The sequence below is a fragment of the Rousettus aegyptiacus genome, unplaced genomic scaffold (genome assembly GCF_014176215.1).
Source record: "Rousettus aegyptiacus isolate mRouAeg1 unplaced genomic scaffold, mRouAeg1.p scaffold_m13_p_12, whole genome shotgun sequence".
Lineage (NCBI taxonomy): Eukaryota > Metazoa > Chordata > Mammalia > Chiroptera > Pteropodidae > Rousettus > Rousettus aegyptiacus.
This window is the reverse complement of record NW_023416287.1, coordinates 80,785,638-80,808,564: the sequence shown is the minus strand read 5'-3', so window position 1 is coordinate 80,808,564 and position 22,927 is coordinate 80,785,638. Positions and strand designations below refer to the sequence as shown.

Here is a 22,927-nt window from a genome sequence, read left to right as displayed (position 1 = left end):
TGTATGAATAGTTTTATAACAAATAACAAAAAATTACGGGTAATAAAAGGTTTCTTTTGGAGTGATTATGACTAGATAAAGACATTTATATGTTTTCTTCCATACATATTTACCATGATAAATAGTAATAAATCTGTCACAATCTGTTGTGTCAACTCATTTTTTTTTTCTTTTCAAAATGGGCTCTTTTTCTTTCTTAACATAAAACAAAAGAAAATGTAAACTGTAACATCTGTAATCAGATGCTATTTATGACATAACTGTGGCACAGAGGGTGGACTTCTTTCGCCACCATTAGGCTGGATCTTCACAGGAAATCAGGAGAGCGAGGGGCTTGCCTGGCCCTGTTTTTGAAAATACTGCAGCATCTGTGAGAGAGAGAAACATAAGCCTGGCCCAACATCATGCCACGGATCTGGCAGGATCCTTGAATGTGTGTTTTACTGTGTGTGCATCTAGAGACCTCAAGTCATGGCAGAAGCATGACAGTGAGTGGGGGGGCGGGGGAGCCAGCTCTGTGGCACAGGCGCAGTGTGGGGAGGAAGGAAGTCTGTGCCTCTGGAGAGCGGAGGCCTGTGGTTAGGGCGGGCATGATGACCACTCTCTAATTGCCCACAAGAGCCCTGCTTAATACAGCAGGACATTTTCACGTTCTCCGTTCAAGTTTTAGTGTGTTGCTCTTTTCAGTCGCGTTGCAATTTCCTGTAGTCCTTATCTTTTGATGAAACTGAGTAGTAAAGGTTTGTCTTTTGTTAATGCCAGAACTTGTTTTTCCTATCTAATTTTTGGAATCTCCTTGTAGACTTCTTGTTTATTTAATTTCTGCATCTTGGTTTTATTTTGTAAATCATATATCATCTTAAACTTAATATTTTTCAACTTTACTGCTCTTTCCGGCAAATTTCTTATCTTTATATAACCTAATAGTAAATCATGAATTCATACAGAAAGCAATATACCGCATTAAATCACTTTGTTTCAAAAAATTATCCATCCTTCGTAGACATTAACGTGGAAGCATTAAAATCTGCAAAGCAAAACATTTTCATATTGTGTAGTTTTAAAATATTTTTTCCAATCACGCAGAAAAAAACACAAACACAGAGGCTTTGCTTTCAGAAATGTGCCCATCAATGTATAAACACATAAAACTTTCATCTTCTTATAATTTGGAATGTTTCAAAATGATATGCCTTTTACCAGAAACTACTAACAACTGCAGCCATTCCACTTCAAACATTGGTGGACTTTGTCTCCACTTCTAATCTAGTTTTGAAACTTCAGTGATCTCATTATCATTCCCAGCTCAATCCCTGAAATTTTAGAGTTTTCTGGAAATAAGATGTTTTATCCTTAGAAATAGTTTATGACCTCTCCTATCACTAGTGGTCTTTTTTTTTCCAAATGGCACTTTTCAGTAAAGTCTATTTTCTGTGTTGAATTGCACTTTTTTTTTTTTTTTAATTCAGGCAGATCTCCCAAGCTTTGTATTAAGTGGTTAGAGACAATTTTGGACACATGTATTTTAAGGAAAATAATCTCTACTAATTTAAATATTCTAAAATAAAATTTGCAATCTCCAAGATATATGAGTTAGTTATTATATGGATTTTAAAAATAAAAACTCAATGCATATGAGATACCAAGTTTACCACTTTTCATTAAGGAAAGAATTCTAAATATAATAACATAAAATCTTAAAGTTTGGATTAGATTTTATTTAACGGAAGAGATTATTAAGAATATCAGAGAAAGATGGATAATGCTGATAACATTGAATTTTCTCAAATGCTTGAAATCACAATTTAAAAGGAAGTTGGTAAATTGTTTTTTTTTTAAAAATTATAATTAGAGGCCAAGAAATTATATACGATCAAAAACTCCACACTTAAAATAGATATTTTTCCCCAACACTTTTGAAACTGATCATTAAAAAAAAAAAATCCCAGGGATGCTTTATCATGTCTACCAAATACAACTGTCATTAAAATAAATTTTATATTAACTCGAAAGTGAACTGTCAGCCACTGGGCTTCATCCTGAATAGGGATGTCTAGAAGTAGCCAGCTGTGTGATGAGAGAGAAGGAGCCTCTTCAAGGTTCATTCCTGGAGAGAAAGATACTTTGTCAAAAAGTATAACTGTAGATGTTTATATAAAATATTAGGATAGCTCACAATATTCAACTCTAATCTTAGTAGGCCCATTTTCCAGTTAAAGAGATTGAAATACAAAGTTTGGATATTAAAACTGTGCTTACTAAATATGAAAATGTGTAGGCAGAAAGGAAGTGAAAGATAATGCATTTAAATTTAAATAGACTGTGTAATGTGATACTGGGAACACCTTGAAAGTTGAGAAAATATTCATCACCGAGAAGTATTTATTATTTTGTGCAGTTAATGCTGAATTCACTAAACCAACAACTTCAAAAGTTCAGCATATTTATTGTTTCTTTGAAAACCAGTCTTACCATCTTCATTGCAGTTAGAGGTTATAGAGCTCATGCTTTTTGTGAATGACTGATTATGAAACAAATCTAGGAGAATCTCTATATTTAACTTTTCATTGGGGGTTCGTATTCCATTAAAACTACTTCAAAAGGATTACGAAATTTATGTATATGTACAACATATATACTATTAGGTATTCCAGTCTCTCAGAAGTTTGCCAAAAATTTATACATCTTTGTTTAGAATTTTGGAAAAATGAGCTCTTTCTCTGTTCCGCCTTGGAACCCCAGTTCTTGTCCTCCTTAAAAAAGATGTCCTCTAGTGTTTATATTTTAACTATAAAGTGGGAAGAAATATAGGAGAGTTAAAACATTTACAGAAGTTAACGACACATGAAAGGTTTGTGTTCTTGTGAGTTCTTCTGGATTGTCTTTACAAATGAGAAGGAGGGAAGTGTGCCTCACACACTCAAACAAAACACATCACTTCGTTTCCTCCACCCAGCTTTCACCCAGCTTTGTCTGATGATTCTACTCTACTCGGCAGTCTCTGCTAAGGTGGTGTGCATGATGTATCTCCCCCTACCCCCATGTCTTTTTTTAAGCCAAGTTTTCTATATGCCCTTTCACCTGCTAAGATTTATCAGGACCTCCGTAAAGATTTCAACAACTTAAACAATAGCATTTAGTATAAAACTACTCATTTGTTGAGAAAGGAAAAATACATTTCACGGAACTCTTGTTTTGAACCTTATTTTATCACTTTCACTGAAGAGTATATTTTGGTGTCAAGTCTTAGACTGCATTTGGGTGCTTTAATTATTAGGAAATCTAAGAAGTTGCTGCAAGGCTTCTTTACCTAGAAAGAGAACTATAACGGCGCTTACATGGATTTTGACATTGTAAATACTTGTTCTGTATCCTGCTTAACTGTGAATTTATTTTATGTTTGTGGAGTAATATAGATGCTTGGCTTAACATTTGGTCGACTACCATTTTTTAAAACTTTTAATATTTTATTGATTGAAACTTTATTTTCTAACATAGTGATATTTTTCTCATTTTTCCTTGACCATTGACAATTTCTGCATTTCCAAAGTGTGTTTTCTGGTTTCAAACAATTCTAAAGTTTTCGTTTGAAAGTAGTAAATCAAAATTAGATAGAGCTTAGAGGACTAAATAAGATTCTATAAGAATATGTAGCAATAACCCTAAAAGGAATGAAGAGTCTCTTCAAAAATAGCAAAGTTGTATTTTATTGAGGCAGATTAAATTCTGTCCGACTGTTGACAGATACTTGCTTTTTATTTTTAGTAAATTGCACTGAATTCTTAAACTGAACATAAAGTTACATTTCAAAGCAATAGCAGGAGATCCTCAGCCTTGATCTCAACTGTCCCAGGGTGTGTGCTCATTTTAAAGAAATAAGAGCTTTGATAAAATGCAATGGAAAACTTATAGTTTTAAATACTTGATTATTCAGCAGCATGTGAATGATTCCCTTTTTTTTTTTTTTTTTTTAAGATGCAGCTGCTGCATAGGTACAGAACTATTTGAGGAATTTTTGCTTTGCTTGAGCTTATACTCCCTCTTCAGAGAAATTAAGGTAGTGCAGAAGATTCTGCATATTGTAAAATTTCAGGGTTGAAAATATGATTTAAGTTTTGGTGAGAAGTATATATTTCAGTTCTGAAAGAATGTGAAAATTAGATTTTGAAAAGACCATTTTAAGAATTATGTTTAAGTGGTTTAGACACCCACAATGGTCTCTCTCTCTCTCTCTCTTTCTGAGTCTTTACCATCTGAGGAATTAATCATAAATATGCTACTGGAGTTGAAACTTGATATATAAGTGCTTACTTCTAGAGTAATCAGGAGAGGATCCGTGTGTATATTAAATTTCACTAAATTTATTTTGAGTATTCAGTGGGACAGAAGACTAGGGACACTTTTTAGTAAAATCCTGTTCATATGAAATTGTAGAGAAATTTTTTTGATCTGTCACTAGAATTCACTTGTGTCTTCAATGATAGTGATTAAAAGGCATTTCCTTTGTGAAACATGGACTCATATTATTAGAAAGACTTATATTTTCTCAAAAAAATGACCCTTGTGGTACATTCTTCACACATACATATAAAAACTGTCACTGTTACCACTTACTGTTACCCATTTTAGTAAAATGCTGTTTTGGAACAATTATTTTGATATCATCTGAGAATGAGCGCCTAGCTGTCTACAGCAGCCTCCTCCTTCCCAGCCCATATCATTCTAAATATGCCTCCTGGATTATAGTTATAATAATATTGTAATGGCTTTCATTCTACCAATTGGCACAGTATATCATTATATCATTAGCTGCTATGAGAAAGCAGTTTCAAGTAGGTGGCTGATTCTTAGTGTTAATGTTTTCAAGTAACCCCGTTTGGGGAATTCAGTTGTTTCACAGGTGCTCAGGTGTATTAACCCAGGCTACAATAATATTTTCTGGCTTGCTCATTATGAAACAAACTCAAAGCACAAAATAATTCAATAATAAGTGAAGTACAAAAACTGAGGCTTTATCATAAGAAAGTCTAATAACTTGGTGTTAGCAGATGGGCTAAAAATAAGATTTGTCTAAGGATGCAGCAATACTAAACTCATTTCTCATTACTACTGAAGCTGAGATTTTAAAAGAATGCTTATGGCCTAGTGATTAAAATTTGTTAAATCAGTTTGAATTTAGCTTAAACCATTAAGCTAAATAGAAAATAAACCTATTTCTGTAACTATTGTACTATTTGAAAGTACTGTTATATAATAAAAAGGTGCAAATTCTGCCATTTAATACTGACATATGCTTCACGAGTGAAATTTTATTACCAAAGTCTATGGTAACATAACCTATTCCTTTATATGAATTTTATCTTTTGATGTATACAAGACATTACCACATGTAATCTTTAGCTTAATTGTTAGCACTGGGCAAAAGAGAATAGAATTAAGCACATTTATTATGGGCATATATAGTTGGAAGAACAAAATACAAACCCCAATAAGTATTTTACAAATAATGCTACTTTGTTTTCCCTTTAATAAATTACATCAACAATTTAGCTGTTAGGGGGAACCCTATAATAAACTGGGAGCATGGAGGTGGGAGGGGAAAAAAGCATCTTCAGAAGTTTTCATTCATTGATTTCTTTCATTTATACTCTTACAAAGCATATTGTTCAACTAAGCTAAAAACTGTACCATTTAACCTTCCATTCTCTTGCATGTTCTCTTTATTTAAATCATGACGCTTCACAACTAAGATTCTTCATGTTTAGGGACATTCTCAATACTGTGTCATTCATATCCCAGTTTGTAAGAATGGCCTTAGCATTTTAAAGAGCATAAAGTCTGGCATTTTGAGAAAGTTGTGCAATCAAAAAATAAAATACCACATACAGTATAATACATGGACTTTTTATCCTTTAGGCTTATTATGGAGACACTAAGTTCCCTTACTTGTAATCGACTTGAAAGGGTAAGGATCTTATTTAACATACATCTCTTTTGTTCCCTAGAAGCTAAACTCATTGCCTTATGCATATTATTTAAAAATATATTTCCAGTAAATGAATATAGCGGTAAAAGTGGTATAGTAGGGTAGAAATAACACTGCACTAGAAATAAAGAGATTTTCCTAATTTAACAGCTGATATTCTTTATTTACCTAGTGGCCTTGGTTAGGTCACATACCTATTTCATGGTCTACAAAATAGGTATAAATAGTGCCTGCTTAATGAGATGATACTGGTAAAGCAATGACAAACCCTTAACCTAGTGTTTACTCTGTGCCAGACGCTGAGCACTTTGCATCTGTTAAATCGTTTAATCATACAGAAATCCTATGAGATGGGTACTACCATTTATGTGTGGCTAACGAAACAGAGACCGAGGAGTGAAGAAGCATGTTCAAGGTCATGCAGCTAGTAAATGGCAGGGGTAGGACTGAGACCTGGGCAGTTTTTCTCCAAGATGCCATGCTGTTTAAGGCTGTTCTGAATATGCTGTAGACCAGAAAGCTCTCTACATTCTGGTTGTTCCTCAGTTAATAAGTATTTGACAATCTGGAATAAATTAAACATTCAGAAGTTTCATCTCACTGTAGAATAAGTTAAATACCTCTACGTATCACACTAGCTATGATGCACAGTTTTCACCCAGGCACATCTATTAGAAAGACTAGACAACCCAGGATAGCATTTTTGTAGTAGAGACAGTGTAGTCTAGTGGTTAAGAGCATGGAATCTGATCACCTGGGCTTTTGGTTGGCTGGGTCCCTGAACTAGCTCTGTGGCTTTGGGCACATTCTGTAATATACTTGAATTCTTCCCTGACAAATGAAGAAAATATACATACTGCGTAAGGATATTGTGATAAATAAATGACATATATATATATATATATATATATATATATACACACATATAGTGTGTGTGTGTGTGCGCTTAGCATAGTCCTGACACATTATTAATATCTAAGAAATGATAACAGCTAATGATAATAATGATAAAAGCTGGCAACATTAGCATCAGCAACAAGGTAACTACCTTTCTTTTGGCACTTAAGAAAAATTTTAACATGTAGCTTACTAGAATAGCAGCAAATCAGAAACTAAGATTCAGTGGCATGCAGGAGAATTCCACCTAACGAAGGTCACTTGGCTTTTCAGAAATTATGAAATGTTACCAAGTGCTTTATGTGTCTCTCTGTCCTTACAGTGGTGTCTCTCTCTACCAGGCCAAGAAACCTAGTGAGCCTTTTTAATCATAAGACTTTTCACTCTGCATAGTTTGTGTTGGAAATATAAACTCTATGATTTTTTTTTTTCTTTTGAAATGGGACATTAGGCCAAGATGGCAAAGCTCTTTGTAATGTGATTCTCTCTGCCAATAGTTGGTTTATGCCTAAATCAGTCCTGTCTCTCAGTGATAAGGAGATAGATGTTTCTTCTTTCATATTCTATCAGTGTTAGTCTATAATTGGCCAGAGCCCGGTCCTCCCCAAGTGATACATGAGTCCACATCTGCAAGGCTGGCTCTGGTACCCGTGGAGAGAGTTTAGGCCTAGAGTTTTAATTCACCTGGCAAGATAAAGATGTGTTGACTGGGTGGGTGGGTGTCTCAGTTTGTTTCTCTTAAAAAAGTAAAACAGAGTTTAATTTGTTAAGATTGTTTAGTCAGATTTCTAACATTAAACGGGAATATTTATACAGATGTTTTAAGGTAAAGTCAAAGAATTGCTGGATTCTGGCCTTTGCCTCATTGTAGTGTGTTTTTTCTCACTGCCATTGCTGGATTCGTAAAAGTGTTTTTGCTTGTCAGCTATGGGAAACTTAAAACAGTTTTTCATAAGGACCGATTAGTTAACTCTTGCATTTATGGAGAAAAAAGAAAAAACATCTGCTGAAGGGAGTAGGGGAGAGAGAGGGAGAACGGTCCTTACATTCCACCAGGAACGTCTTTTCCCAGGCAGCTTTAATTTACAGAAAAACCAGGTACCACGTCGGATTCCTTGGGAAAGGTCCTCTTGGCTAGACCCCTTCATCATGTGCCCAAGCAGGGACCAATGCTCAGGTTCACAGCGACAGACTCTTTCTCTGGAAAGCCGTATAGATCCCATGGGGCCACCCCTCATTTGTAGTCATTGCCACCTTGTGGATTACAAAGGACATTGGTTTTCATCGAACTTCAATTTCAGTTTGGCTTTTTATGGCAAGTACACTTTGGCAATGGATGGCTGTGTTCCTCACCAAAAGGATCCTCGTTTGTTCAGCAACACCTCACTTCTCCACTCACAGTTCATTTATGATTCTGATGAGAGTGTTTTTCCAGGAAACACACATTTCACTTTTTGACCTAGGAGCATCTGTTAGAATTTTTTTTTAATACTACTTTGGCATTCTGAAAGTGTTAATGTCTTTCATATCTGTTTAATGCTATTTAGGGATATTTATGATCACCTCTTGGTTACTCAGGGTAAAGTGTGTCGCAATTTTTTTTAAACAGACAGGAAAGCATTCACATGAGGAAACAGATTGCTTTAAACATGTGCTTCCTGTGACAGTAAAAAGAACAAATTAGATTTAACACTGTGTAATGAATGCATAAATGTGTACATTTAAGCTTTTAAAAGCTTTATGTTCAGTTCTGGTCACAACAAAAATTGAGTCACCTGTAAAAATTAAAGATGCCTCGGTTACTCTCAGATACCTGAAATGCCCAGAAATTGAGACCTTCAACCGATGATGCTTCATTGGAATCATAAAACGCACGGTATGTTCATATTGAAAAGAATGAGGATGTTACAGGGACCAGTCAGGGGTTAAACCAGGTTAGAGTCTGATTTCCTTGCATTTAGCAAAGAAATCAGAACATGTCGAGGGACCGACGGGGGACACTGTTTTACTACCACCTTCCTCCCTCTCTGAGGGTCAATGAAAAGAATCTGTCCCTCTGAATCCCAAATCGTCCCTTTTCTTCCGTGAAAGAAAAATTTTTTAAAGTCTGATGTTTACTTACTAGCATCTACTAAGATTTAATTATATAAGAAAAACACGCCTTTCCTTATATAATGCGGCTGCTGCTCATGTATCCTGGCTGGCAGGGAGTGACAAGGACAGGAGTTAATATTTCTAGTTAGACGCGCGTGTTGAGTTGGAAGGCACGGACCCTCTCCCCAGCGGGGGCTCGCCCCGCCATTGCTGTCTGGGTCCTGTGGACGGTGCTTTTCCTTCCCCTGTGCTTTCGAAGCTAAGGATTTGTGGCATGCTCACCATCTTTCTGGCCAAGAAAGGCCAGGACAGTGTCCCTCAGGGGAAAGCACGTAGTTTGGGGACATCTGACTCTCTTATATCACATACTGAGGTACTAATATCAAAACAGACTGCTTGTCGTTGCACGGTGGGGCAGTGCTTTTTTTGGCTGCCGTGTTCGAAATGAAATGGGCAAGCTGTAGTCCGCTTGGCATCAGAATGGGCTAAGGGAAGCTGGGAGATCAGAGTCAGACTGTGAATGCCAGTAACAGCCAATGGTTAACTTCCTTTTTGTGTGTCACTTGGCAGCGATGAGACTGATGGCAATTTTTTTTTTTTTTTTTTTTTTTAACGTGGGTGAGAGTTCAGTGCCCTGGGAAGAGCCGTAGATGCTGTTATTGTGCTTCCTCATACAGTTGACTTCTTGAGGCCACTACAGCTGTTCAAGTGTCAGCTCCAGGAGCTGTATACATGGCCGTTGGACATGGGATGAAAAAGATAATCAGACGAGAGCTGATCCACACAGAATCTTGCTGCTGATCACGAGGAAGTCATAGGGAAGTCAGATTTTTGCAGAAGGCAGCAGAGCCAAAGGATAATATATGCATGTGAATGGATACTCTCTTGTATGCAGACACCCAAAGATATTTATAAATTATCACTACTCCACATCGTTCATCTCCCATCAAAGATTCAAATCAGTTTTGGACTGTCTGGAAAATTCAGGGCTAACATAGCCAGATTGAATTCAGGTGAAATTGCCTTCTGCTTTTTGGAGGAGGTTGTTGCTCTTGGGTTAGTTGCATTATTTTATTTGAAGATTCACTTGGAAGACAATTTGGAAGAATTTCTAGTCTCCCTCAAGATTTCCTTCCATTTCTCTGTTTGCAAAGAGCTGTTCCCCAAAGGCAAAAAGAGCGAGTTGCCATTTTGAGGAGTGAATTGTATGTTTAGTGAACACCAAATGGTCTCAGAGTTACCCTAGAATTTTCGATATTTCTAGTTGCTTTTAAATAATATTTATTCCCCCAACCATTTGTGCAGGATATCAGTAAGATGACCAACTTCTGACAACCCTAAAAGCAGGGAAAGAAGCTTAGAAATAGAATACCATTTGTCTGGTAATTAGAGTGTATCTCTTAAGAGTTCGAGAGAATTCTGATTAACCTTTCTGTTCCCACATTCTCACATAAAATTAGCACACCTTTTAAATTATTATCTAGTATTTAAACACATATTTTTGAGTCTTAGTGCAACAGGTTCTGGAGACACTGAAAGTGTATTATAGGTTTCTAAAAAACTTCATTTTTCTTACATTTTAAATGTTCTGTTTGTGCAAAATTTCGAGAATCACCATAAGGGCTTCTTTGCATTTTTAATTTAGTAACTAACATATGAATAAATTTGCATATTAATTAGTTGCAGATTAAATCATGCATACATAATTGCCTCCTTACTGTGTTTAATGTTTGTCAAAATCTCCAGCCTGGTTTGATGGATGTCGTATGAAAGATTACAATTTGATGTACCCTTGGAAGTATTTACACCAATAATGCAAGATTCTTAATAGCAGAATTCTTTAGTTATATACAGTTACTAATAAACATGTAAGATAGGTACATGTCCCTTTGACTAAAATTTTTTTCTTTGCACCAAATCATTTACTATTCATAATCATTAATGCATCTCCTAATTATACAGCATATGTCTGTTAACCCTTTCATTGCCGGCCTTCAAGTGGTAGCTTCTTGCTTTTTTAACCCTCTAAAGAAAGCAAAATTTTTAATAGTGTTCTGAAATTACTACATTGCCTTTTACTTCTCTGCTGGTATATGGGCATACCTCCTTTGCCACTTACTATAACATACAGCTGAGAGTAAATATATGATCACTTTGTTTTCCAGTTAAAGACCAAGAAATGACCCATGTATACACATTTTGTAGCCGATCTCTCTTTTACCAATGCCCAAAATAATTTATATGTTTCAGATACTATAATATGTACAAATGTACATATTTTATATAATATATAATATGATATATAGACATTTATTCTGTTTAGGAAGGTAATTGTAGGCTAAGTAAAGTTATTTAAATTGTGTTTTATTCCACTTTTATTATTGTAATGCATTTAATGTGCTATCATCAAATATAGAATAGATGTGATTTTTTTTTGCACTAACACTGAGATCTCTGCAGTAGAAACTGACTAGAGAATGAAATGAATGCTCTTGATATGACATAGTTAAAAAATACATATGCCAGTAAGTGTTCTTTTTAATTAATTCCTCAGGTATTTATTTTTTTTTTAAGTTTTATTTTACTCTCGTAAAGAGTACACCAACTGGCATATCTTTTTTTTCCTATTTTGATGTCTAAGCTGCTTATCACACTGTATTACCCTGCATTAATGAGTATTCCTACTGTGCAAAATTCTATCAAAAATGATGGTGTGAATGTCATTTTTAATTGGAAGTTTATACAGTCAAATTTATAGTATACAACAAAAAATATGTACATAATTCTGCTCCAAGCCTTTTTTAGGCTATTGATCTTTTTAGTTTAAGTATACATTTTTATCAATCTGACTTAAAGTTTACTTTGAGAATCTGGACAAGTATTACCAAATTCGTATTAATACCAGTTTGGTGGAAAGAGGGAAACTGAGGCACAGGGCAATTATAATGGCTTTTAATTATAAAAGAACTAAATAGAGGAACTACTAAGAGTCTAATTTCAGAGATCCCTTTTAAACATGAAAACTTTCTGAGCAATTTCTTATGTTCCAGAGAAGTCATAATAGCTGATTTCTGTCTGTTTTATTGTTGAATGCCTTGCATTTATATGCCTACTAAAGAGAAAAAGGTTAAAATGCATCCAAAGCATAAGAAGCTGATTTCCTTTATTTGATTCTTACGTAGGAGAAATAATACCTCCTGGTTGCCCATCTCAAGATCATTTTTTTTTCCCCTTAATCACAAGGCACAATGAGGTATTCATTGATTTAGCAAGACAGTTCTTTTGCAGCCCCCGATATTGCATTAAATTATTTCCAAAAAGAAAAATGAAATGAAAGCTGCAAAACTTATAAAAGGAAGCAAACAGTAAGACCCGAAACATCATATTTATCCACAGCCATTGTGCCTAGGTAATTCAGGGCATATGGTATGTAAATGATGTTTGGAGATCCTTGCCAAATCTACACGCGGCGGGATAAATTAAGGACAGGTTTCCCTGGGTGTGAGTCCCTCGATTGTGGCCACACACTCTCTCCGCGGATGTGTTTGTTCTGTGCTTGTCTTTCAGCAAGAGCATCACACAGCATTCAATGGCCAGATCTGGTCCTCAGCCAGTTTCTAAGACATTATTTTTAATTCTTCAGAATCAATTTTATAAATAAATTTAAAATACAGTACCAGTTTGCAAAAATTTCCTTCTACCCACACATTTGAAAAGTAAGATCTGAATATTTCATCAGCGTGTATTTGGATATTAACCCATTTAAATGGATATCTTTGACAATGGAAGTTGAGTGCCACTTAGCCAGTGAAGAAAGGTGTTACTGAGTGGTGACTTTTGCCCAGCTTAGGGTTAAGGTGTTTTCTAGAACGAGCGGTGAATTATTTTGAACGGTTAATTTTAGTTCCAAGTTAGCCCAGTCATAATTTTTGAGTTCAACTTGATAACTCAAATTACTAGTATCAGTTATTTTATTTTTGAATTATTATTTTGGACTATATGCTCTCACTTCTAGAAAAGTGAAGACACTGTCCCTTTTTTCCTTTTGAAACTCATTTTAAGTAGTGAAAAGTTTATACTATTCCATTTTTTTTAAAGGAATTCCTTTTCTACACTGTGTCTTAGCCCATAGTTTTTAATATTTTAAATTAAGGTCCATTTTGATTTATCTTGGAACTGTGTAATTTTGACTAGATACCATGGCAGATCCTTTTTTTCCTATGATAAATCATCAAAATATACTAAAATAGAACATTTACTCTGAAGACTCAATTATGAATACAAGACTTATGTGATGTTAATGAAGGTTATTTCAGGGTATTTTAAAGTATATGGAGAATGATGTAGGATGTTAGTTACATTGTTTTTATTATTAAGAATAATGCTTTTAGTAAACCAAGCTGTTATTTTCTTAAAAAGAATGCTCTTAATATTATAGTTTTATTTGAATTAGCAGCTTAGGCTCTGCTCCTACGATTACCACTTAATTTATGAAACACAAATAACATGCTAGTTACTCTATGGAAAATGAAATTAGGCCCAGTCCTTGCCCATTGCTGTGTAAATTGGGTAAAGTCAGGGGGAAAAATACCCTCGAGATCAATATAAATCAATACCACTTGACACAGATCCAGTTTAAAAGCCACGCAAGTGGTCATGGTTTTGGAGGACTTCGTGTAGTTATTATACAGTTCGTAGTTTGTGAACTCAGACAAAGTTTCGAGCTGATTATTCTATGACTATACTTTGGTTCAGTGAAACTACTTTGCACAGCTGTGCTCCCAACTCAACAGAGAGCAGAAACAATATTCTTTGGAAAATAAGCTCAGTCGTCCTTCCAACTTTACTGGGAACTTCCAGTCTTGAAAACAACAAAATGGATAATCACAGTTGGGATTACAGAGTCCAGATTAAACGTATTACACAGGAGGGTGGCGTGGCCGAGTTTTCTCACATGGTGCCTGCACCATGAATGCCAACGTGTTAATCACGGTAGACACTTACTGAGATTTTTGGTTTTAAATGTCAGTCATTGGACCACATGTAAAACGAAGCACCTGCACTTTATTCAAAGAAATTAAGGTATATTGGGAGAAGCGGAGGTGAGTTGAGATTTTTTTTTTTTAATTCTGCATTTTTTTGGCAAGAGCCATAGATAATAAAGATAAAACATATCAAGTATTAAAAAGTCTATTTTCATGCACTGTGTAATTCTAAATGACATAGCGGTTTAAAATTTTTTTTAGGAAGAAAAGAATATGAAAAGAGATAAATGAAATTTGCATCTCTACAGAGAACTCTGCATAGCAAATTTAAAATTCTGGCAATTTCCTTACAAACATCTGAAAACTGGGAATTTTAAGGGAAACCATAACAGATCCTTAACTATTTCATTGCTACCAGGTGTCTTTATGATGATATCAATAAGTTAGGAAACCTATAAAAAGGTATAAACAGCTAAAATGATAACTTATTTTGGTACTGCTTTCAGACAGAATTTCTTCTTAGTAAAGGATATTGACAGTGTATTAACTGTTTGTGTATTATATTCAGTAAATTTTAGGTAAATCTGACACATTGTTTGTTTAATGAAAAGATATGACTTCTGTGTATCAAGATTGCAAGTGTATTTCAAACTAGTCTTTACAAAATGGTAGTAGCCTTTCTCTCAGAATTCTAGTCAACAAATTTCCATTCATCAAATATGTGTACACAAAGGTAAGTGGAAACAGAGAGTATAATTTCTGTCGGATTATTAAAAGGAGTCTATAGTTTCCCAATGGTTAAAGAACCCTAAGATCAGCCAGAAGTTGTGGGGAAAGTTTGATGATCCTATATCATCATATACGCATTTAGCATTGAATCAGCTTAATGTTCAAGTAGCAGATTTAAAAACTCAGCAAATATTTATCGTACATCTACTACATGCCAAGCTTCCCCGAGTGTGCACCACAGTAGACCAAAGTTCCTGCCACTGTGAAAATTTACGTCAACATATACAAGGCTACGAGTAGCTGTCCAGGCAAGAGTTCAGTTTATACTGTTCCATAGGGGCCCAGTGCCACTGTTCCACCTTGTTGACAAATATAGAGACTGTGATCCTCGATAGTCTAACAATCGATATAATCACACAGTCATTCATAACAATGTCATATATAATACTGAGATGGAATCAATCACAGGACTTACTGTAATTGTTGGCAAGTTTCTTATTCAGCATATTTTTGTTAATAATGAAACAAAATAACATTTTTAAAGTTCTTTTTACTTTGGCGCCTAAAATCTAGTCAAATGGCATGTGTCGTAAAGGATAACAAAAAAAGTTAACAGGTGGAAATGACATGGAAAGCACCTGCCTCTTTTTTTTCTTCTTCTTCTCCATGTCATTAGGGAATAATGTCTAGCCATAGGAATATGTTTTCTCTCAAGAAAATGTTCATCAAACAAATTTAAAGTAGAATAGAGATTAAATAAGCAGGGAGGACCTACCAAGAAAAATTTTAAAGGTACATGAGACAAATAGAAGTTTGTCTCACACATGCTGAGTGGCAGAACAGTATCAGCTCTCAGAAGTGACAATGCATGTATCCATTGCGATGTCTCTGGCATATTGTTGATACTATTAATTATTCCATTGATAAAATAGCCGTATTATACAAGAAAAGGGGAGAAAATTAGATCTTCCATGCCCCCTTATGGGTAAATGAATATGCTCTCTGCCAGCCCTGCAAATAAAATGTGGTCCATCTCTAATCTTCAGCAGTTTATAATCCAGGTGAGGAAAAGGCCAGATTCTGAAAATCAGAAATAACAATTAGAACATGTGGAAACTAGGGGAACAAATCATCATAACTATGTGTATGTGTGAGTGTTTTATCAGTATGAAGTAGGTATAGGTCTATTTGACAAATTTTGTCTGATGTGCTTATTTTTCCATTTCATGGAGACTTGACTTACTCTCCAAGTTATAGTTGGCTATCATGTGTTTTTCTGACACCTCTGGACTTGATGAGTTCTGTCACTATGGGAAGGAAGGAAATAAATCTCTTTTTCTGTTCCTCATTCACTCAGTGAGCAAAATGTGATTGAGCTCCTATTATGTATATATTTCATTGTGAGAAGGTGGGGCAAAGAAAGTTAAGTCATAACCCCTGCTCTTTAAAAATTTATAATTTTGGAGGGCAACAGAGTAGGTACATGATTTATTTAGCAACAATTCAAGGCATTGAACTCTACCGGAGACTTCTATATTCTAAAATGGTCCTTATCTGGGAATGGTGACACAACTCGATTCTAGGTCATGGAGAGGTGCAGATGTGGCAGATTAAGACAGAGTATGATACAGATAGGCGATTGAGCTTCTCTAGAAACTACTGTGTATCTCATCCCTATAGCTCAGCTTTTTGCTTGTTTAACTGCAAAAACAAGCTTTGATTTTCTTTATATTTTCATGGATTGATTGTCCAGAGATATCTCATTATAAAAAAAAGAAATTACAGAATGTCAAAGATAGAAAAAAAACTCATGATCACAATTTTACAGTTATTTGAAACATACTTAATTAGAAAGAAACTGAGATTTGGATAAAGCCAGAATTTGCTTAAGCTTAGAGAGCTAGTTAGAAATTAATCTAGAACTTAAGCCAACATCTTGGTTTCTGACTCCACATTTTACTGCTTATCTAATAAGGCCAAGAGGATGGGGGCAGTGGCGGGGGCAAGGGGAGTTGGAGGTCAGAAACTTTAGCTCTTTTGGAAGTCATTAAAACAACAGCAAAAACAATTCAATTTTTTTACTTTTTACGTTTAATAATTATTTATCATAAAATATACTAATTTGTTTCATAATTGTACTAACAATGACAATGCAAAAATGCTTAACTCAGAAAGTGTAATGAGCATGAGAATTTTATTTTTTTAAGTGTATTTATTTTTATTTCAAAAAGTATGTGAAGTTGGTCAGTTAACAATTAACATTGCTGGCCAAGTTGGAAGAGCGCAGCCCGTGTACAAAATGAATATGGTTTGGGGAACTCTTGTTTACTGCGTTTCTGTACCCTGTCTATGCACATAACATGTTTTCTATATGGTGGCACTAAGTAGAGAGGTGCCCAAACCCCATAAAGAATATGCTCACAGGCTCTGAAAAGATGATGGAGAACATGCCACATTCTACAGTAATGTTCATCTGCTGATTAGGATGGGAGAGTTGACCTCTCTGGGCTTTTGACTCATAGTAAGCAATTTTTAGGTGGTTTTAAGTTCAGAATGCATTTGATAATCATGGTCAATGAAGACAAAATGTTGATCGACAGTTTGGGAAACAAATACCCTTGTCACACAAATACAGGCAACTTCATGCCTCTGGTTTGTAAGCACCGTGATTTGGCAGTTTGGTAATTGGACGCCATTAACAGTAATGCTAGTTATGACTATGAAGACAGCCTTTTAAATCGGTTTTGCCCAACCGTAAATGAATGCAAATAAGACCATTGCTGCTGTATAACTTTTGGGTACTCCTTACTCATACCTGATTTGGTTGGCCTAATATTAGAAGCCAAAATTTATCAATATCAATTTTTTTGCCAAATAATTCTAATTTTAACACTGTATTCAATGAAAGTTTATGGATTTATTTATTTATTATTTAGTAGAAGCACAGAATTTTCCTAAATAGTATCTTATCCCTTTTAAGACAATTTTTCTTTTTTTTAGTTACTCATGGAATTTGCAATAAACCCTTGTCTTTTAATGGATGATGATACAGAACTTGTCTCACCTGTCTCTTTATGGTTGTCTCTCTAGGAGTAGACAGTTAAGGGCTTATGATTAACAGAATAAAGAGACCACTTATTTTAAAAACTAAGTAGTTAAATTCAAAGTCATTTTGAGTTCAGGAATGGACCAGCGACCAACTAGAATATTGATTGACCTTGAGGGAGCTTGAATCTTCCACCCCTTTTTCCTTGAAATACTACTAATTCTTGCTCAAAGCACCGATTTCTAGTTACACAAAAGAATATTTTGGGCAGAAACTATATGAAACAGGAATTTGAAATAGGCATTTCAATAACAGATGTGCATAGAATGCTAATTTTGTATGGCCATCCACTTTCATTTAAAATTTTTATTTGTTATTTTTTTCTTCTTTTTACCTGCTCCTTTTATTTGGAATGTTTATCAAAGACAGTTATTAAAGTATTTGAAAATTGTTTGTTCTATGCCCAGCAATTTGTTGTTCTACTTGCTTAAAGATGTCAAACAATTAAATGTAATCAACAGTTAGAAACCTCAGGAAATTGTTAGAATTCCCACCCCAAAGGGGACTAACAAACCCTAGACAATTATTCTGTTTAGAATAAAAATGATTTTTATTGTGATATCATATTTCCTTTTGATCATCGAGCAATGCTTTGGGAAGCCCAGTGTTTATTCACAAATTTTTAAAAATTGTGTATATCCTGTGCCCAAATTCCAATCTGCTTCATCAGTCCATTTTGTCAAAAGCTTCTCAAATGGAATCCTTCATCCAGACAAACAAACATACCCAGGATTTCCCCTTTAATTTTTCGGGAATTCATTTTTACACGTGCATCAATTTGACGGAGAAAAACAGTCATTGTCTTATTTCATTCTATTCAGGTGATTGTGGTAAGCCTGCTAGCTCTCTTCATCTAGGAAGTGCAGCAATCTGAGTCAACTTCCTCCATCTCTGTTTTCATATTGTCCAGTGCAATGCTTCCTCATTGTACCAAAATAGAAATGGTTTGTTTTTGTATCAGACTTGGAGACTGGCTATGGATTACACTGGGATAGGGTAAAGGATTTTTTTTTTTGTAAAGAACATTCCACTTATCCCAGGGGAAGGAGATTAATGTCCTGGGGAAAAATAAGAAACGTAATGAAGTCTTCTCTCCTTAACTGAAATATCTCTTAGTTGTCGGAAGTGTCACTTGCATTATCTTTTTTCTAATTTTACTTAATATTTGAGAGACTTGGTAATAGGATAAATTTATGACTTTTGCAGTTACAGATCTTTGCATGAAATTGAGGAAGGAAGAAGTGAACTTCAGTTTGAGTCACGCATGCAGTTTTCTTTACAATTAAACAGAAACATGTATATAGCCTGGTCTTGAAACTTACTGTTTCACTTTGCCAGTAGATATATATTCCCCAGTCTGTAGGGTAATGCCATTTTCTATCTCTGGCTTGTTGAATTTCATGTTACATTCATGTGGGCAATGATGTAGTCATTGTATTCTTTACCACAGAAATCAGAAAAATATGTTGAAAAGTGGGACAATGACTTGAATGAGATCAAAGTGTATACTAGAATTTTTTTTTTTGCATTTACTTTGCATGCTGTTATATGTCACCAAAAAAATATAATGTCTGTGAGTTTTTATTATACCTTGTAAAGCAAAATGAGAAACCTCCTCTTCTGAAGAGAAATACTGCCACAGAAAGGTAGAAGTGAAATATTTATGGAAACAGGCCACATTACTTACCTTAATAAGCAATATGAATTACATTATAATATATATTACTACAAGCCATCCGACAAGCCAGAAAGAAAATAAATATTCGATCATATGATAAACCATTTGGATGTCTACATATGAACCCAGGGCATGTAAAAGTAGCCAATTCAAGATAACAACAGGAAATTACTGATAGTCACAATTAAAAATTAGATTTATAGTCTGTGCTGATATTTTTGATACTTTTCTGTGATGAAAGCATCTTCCAAACTAAGCTTGTGTATATTAGAATCACACAAATAATACTGTTGTTCCAGATAATATCTAAATGGTGCCAAGGGACTAAGTTTATGACATTGAGAAGATTGAGGTGATTTGTGCTTTATTTCAGTTTATCTGGCAAGTATATTTAAATGAGATAAGTATTTTCTCCAGGTTTATGTCCACTTTGGAAAAAAAGTTTAAGGATAATTAGGATTCCAATCAAAACAATTTTTTTTAAAGTAAAACGCTCTCTTATTAAGAGAATGTATTTTACATTTTAAAGAACTCACTACAAAGAAATACAGGAATGTACATGCAGGAAGTGTGTCGGTGTTCACTACTAGAGCAAGGCTGTCCCAGATTACGGTCATCAGAAAAATTATTTTTACCATGTGCGTATGTGTCTGCATCCTTCTTTTGATAACTAAATCTTTTTTATGAAGTTATGCCTCTTAAGAATTGTTGCCATCAAAGTTTAAGTTGGATATTAAACATAATCCCTCCTTAGGTATAAGCTATTACCATTTATTAAAACATTTTAAATATAACAATCCATGTATATGCATTTACTAACTAAACTCCATAATAAATTTAGCTCAGGAATTAATTTTCTTGTTTATAGTGACTCCTACTGGAGAGCAAAAAACTCCTATTGTTTAGCTCTTGAAAAAAATTAAACTCAACAATACCTTCTTTTTTCAATGGATAAGGGTAGCTTAGATAACCTCTTTTCCCTGACTTGGCAAGATTTACTATTCATTTATGTTTAAATATGAAAGCTTAGATTTTGGTACTAAAGCATCAACAGAAATTATATTTTAAGCATCTGACTGTACATACATGCTTCTCATGCCAGTAGTGGTGAGTACTCCAAAAAGTTATGTGATTTGATAGCTTTGCTTAGTAGCGAGTTTAGCACGGTCCTATATTTTTATGTACTTTTTTTCCATTTTAGTAGACTTCTGTTCTCTATGTCTATTTTGGGTGGAGATTGTTTTTCACTGCTCTCTAAGGCACTTGTACATGGAGGAAACAGAAGAGGAGGGGCAAGGAAACGCAGTGTCATTTATAACATGCCACTGATATGCTGACCTATGTGTTCTCTCATTTACACCTCAAAAGAAGAGCTTGTGTTCAGAGGAGGGAACCAAAACTCAGGCCGTGAGATGACTTAGACACTGTCGCACTGCTGTGGAGTTGCAGGATTGTGATTCTCATACAGATAGGTCTGACCCTCAAGTCTTAACTCTTGGTTTTTATAACTTTGCTCACATGCTGATTCCACAGTCTTAGTAGCTTTGTGATCTATAGAATGTCATCTAAGTCTCTTTGTGCCTTTAATTCTCTATGTTTAGAGGAGGAATGATAATACTTATCCCAGAGTACTGTTATGAAGATTAAACAAGTGTAGACAATTGTATGTTCCTTAAATTATATTTCATTATACATGTGCTAATTTAGTTAATTGTTTTATTGCCAAATATTTTTGATGGAGTAGATATTAACCTAAGACAGTTATTTAATTAATAGCGGTTTCTTATTCCTATTATGTATGCAGTCACTATATATCGATGAATATCTGTTTTCCTTGGGGTATGAAGTTTAGCTAATTTATCTATGCTAGGAGAAAGGGAATAGCATTATAGAAATAATCAAGCACTATATTTAAAAAACATAGGTGTTCAAGAGTTTTTATATAAGCAAAAACTCATGGAGTTGTTCAATTTCTACCAAGTTGTTCAATTTCTACCATTCATTCATTCAGCTACTTTATCGAATACCTGACTTATTCTGGACAATGTGCAGGGTACGGGGTGTGTGTGTGTGTGTGTGTGTTTGGGCTTTGCAGTAACTGCATAATGTTGCAGTCATTATTCAGAATATAGAATTAATTTGAACGAGATCTATGTTTAGAAGTTCCTTACCCTATAATGGTTTGTTATATGATTGTTTAATCTGTGTATGATTGTCCCCACTTCACAATTAAAACATTACATTAGTCTTTAGTCGTATTTTTAAATTTTATTCAAGAGAATGGGTGCAATCTCCTCGGCACGTGGTCAGCGCTCTGAGGGCAGGAAGAGTGTCATACTTGTCTCTGAATCCTGGGCTCGTCCCACAATGGGGCTCGACCTCAAATTGGGAATTATTAAATAATTGTTTGTGAAATGGTTGAATGAATACAGAAATCCGAGCTCTAGAATTTGAATTTTTACTTGTTCTTTAACACAGTCATTCATTCAGTCATTCGACAAGTTTTTATTGAGTGTCTGTCCTTGGAGCTGACACTGTCCACATGCACTGGAGATTCTGGTCATGTATCCTCCAAATTTCTTATACCAACTCTAGGTACGTGTTCCCAATTCTGCTTCACTTCCAATATATCTTTCAAGGACTTTTTGGAAAAATCATGAAAGAACTATAAAGTTTAGATTATGGAAGAAGGTAAGAATAGTGTGAATGTATTTTAAGCGTCCAGACTTCTAAACAATCATTTTACTGGTAAGAATTTTTTTTTTCTCTCACAAGTGGTAGAAAAACACCTGACCACACTGCCTACCCCTACTGTCCTCAGTGGTGTTTGTCACTAACCACCAGAAAGCGTGGTGGCTTACTATATTGTGTGGCTAACCTCCCTCCATTCCCCTTTATTTCAGTGAAGTAAGGGACTCTTTGCCTAGCTACCACTAGTTAGGTAACTTGCCCAATTATATGCTGATGAAACAAACAACAGTCCAGGTCAGCATCCCTTAAAAACAGGCCGCTATGATTAAGATGTCTTTTAAAATTATTATGAAACATATGGATTATGCACATAGTTTCAGTTGTTCTTACACTTCTGTGCTAACTCTCCACACATCACACCCAAAATTTATCATGGTTGATATTTCTGTCACAGAGAAAACTTCAAAGGATGAGTTTGCAGAAATGTCTCAGTTTACAAGCCACTGACTCCTGTTCTGTGATTGAACTGTACTCCAAGGTCAGCAAACCAAAACCCGAACGAGCATCACTGAATGATACGTTTAGTGTCTCACCGCTTATAGCGCATAGATCACTTTTCAAAGGAGTGTATCTTTATTAATCATCGTATATTTGTACTTTTGAAATTTCGGACTCATTTTCATTAGTTAATGAATCCCGGAAGCTTAATATCCTAGTCCCATTTTAATTTTTAGTCCCATGTGCTGATTCGTCAGGGTTTA

At 34.9% G+C, this 22,927-nt stretch overlaps 1 protein-coding gene across 34 annotated transcripts in view; it reads left to right on the top strand.

Moving 5' to 3' along the window:
* TCF4 (transcription factor 4) overlaps positions 1–22,927 on the top strand; it is a 334,414-nt gene that overhangs the window by 214,784 nt on the left and 96,703 nt on the right. The window contains exon 1 of one of the 34 annotated variants that reach the window (XM_036230081.1): positions 11,314–22,927. This exon is cut by the window's right edge and continues 2,480 nt beyond it. The exons of the other annotated variants lie outside the window; for them this stretch is intronic. The gene's annotated coding sequence lies outside the window, so the exon portion shown is untranslated. Of the gene's footprint in view, positions 1–11,313 lie in introns of those variants that run through there. 34 annotated transcript variants of the gene reach the window in all.